The following is a 1,326-nucleotide window of genomic DNA, read 5'->3' on the forward strand; positions in this document are numbered from 1 at the left end:
GACAAAACCTGGACAGTTCGCGCTGCATCTACAATCCCGATTTCTCTGACTTGATCATCTGACAATCAGGTGTTAATGTGGAACTAACTGTTGGGAAACTTCAGACTGTAAATCCAACTCCACTTGAATGCAGGTGAGCAAACTGAGCCACCAGGACGCCTCTAATCATTATTAATCATCATTATTAGGCTTGATGATTTGAGGAACAACATTTTCTTTTTTTCTGCACTTTTTGCATCTTACAGTATATCAACACATCAGCTGTGGGTCAGTGATGTTTCCATGTGGCCACAACGTTTGAATCCGTCCTTTGTCGCATGTCGTCCCTCTCTCTTTCTCCTGGTCTTTCCTGTCTCCATCTACTTTCAACTATCTATTAAAGGCAAAAAATAAATACAAAAAAAGATATTTTATCATTTTTGTTAGTGTTACATAACTTTACTGACTTTATTGTCCCCATAGGGAAAATTTCTTTGCAGTGAGAAACACACGTTGGCGTGGCAACAGGGAAACAGCAACCACAACAGGTTGCAGTAAACAACAGGATCAGAGCCAAACACTGCAGGTCTCCACAGAGCAGCGCACCCCCCCACCCCCACCCAGCGCTCCAACAGAAGAGATAAATACCCTCAAACTAGGTCGAAAAATCACCACATTTCCAAAGATGTAATTACAAGTCATTTGTCTAGGCAGTAAAAAAATGTTTTCTCAGTTTCACTCTTTTGTCTCTGTAGAGCAGAGCGGCCAGTCTGGAGAGATTAAATGTGTCATTGTGGCCAGTATGGCGTTACCATTAAAGTCACAATGAAATGAAAAATGAGTTTTTTCATGCCATAATATACACCTATTTAACAATAAATGCCATTTTTTTCTTTCTTTTCTTGTATCTTCATATTAAAATCCATTACTTTTCCTTCCTGTAAAGTATCTTTAATGGTGACATCATGTTGTACCAGGAAGTGTAAATAAAGATTCCAACCAATAAAACATCACAAATTTTTGAACAGTCCCATCCCTCCACCCCTCCCATCAAAACAATGCCTTTCTGTCCCTGACTGATCTCCCATTGGTTTACACTTTTGAATGAGCCCTCCCTGCGTTATGTCCCGCCCCAACATCCTGTTTCAACAGGAAGTACATCACATTAAGGAAGCAAGATGCTCCCAAAATGACGTTTCATTGTGACTTTAATAACCATGGGAACTAAAATTGCCACACACTGTTACAAACAATAAGTTGTGCAGCCTGACACATGCTCAGTGTTGTTAGATCTGCAGGACCGTGTGCTGCCATGTCGTCAGAGCAGCTGGACAGAGGAGGGAGGAG

This window comes from Centroberyx gerrardi, chromosome 10 (assembly GCF_048128805.1).
Source record: "Centroberyx gerrardi isolate f3 chromosome 10, fCenGer3.hap1.cur.20231027, whole genome shotgun sequence".
Lineage (NCBI taxonomy): Eukaryota > Metazoa > Chordata > Actinopteri > Beryciformes > Berycidae > Centroberyx > Centroberyx gerrardi.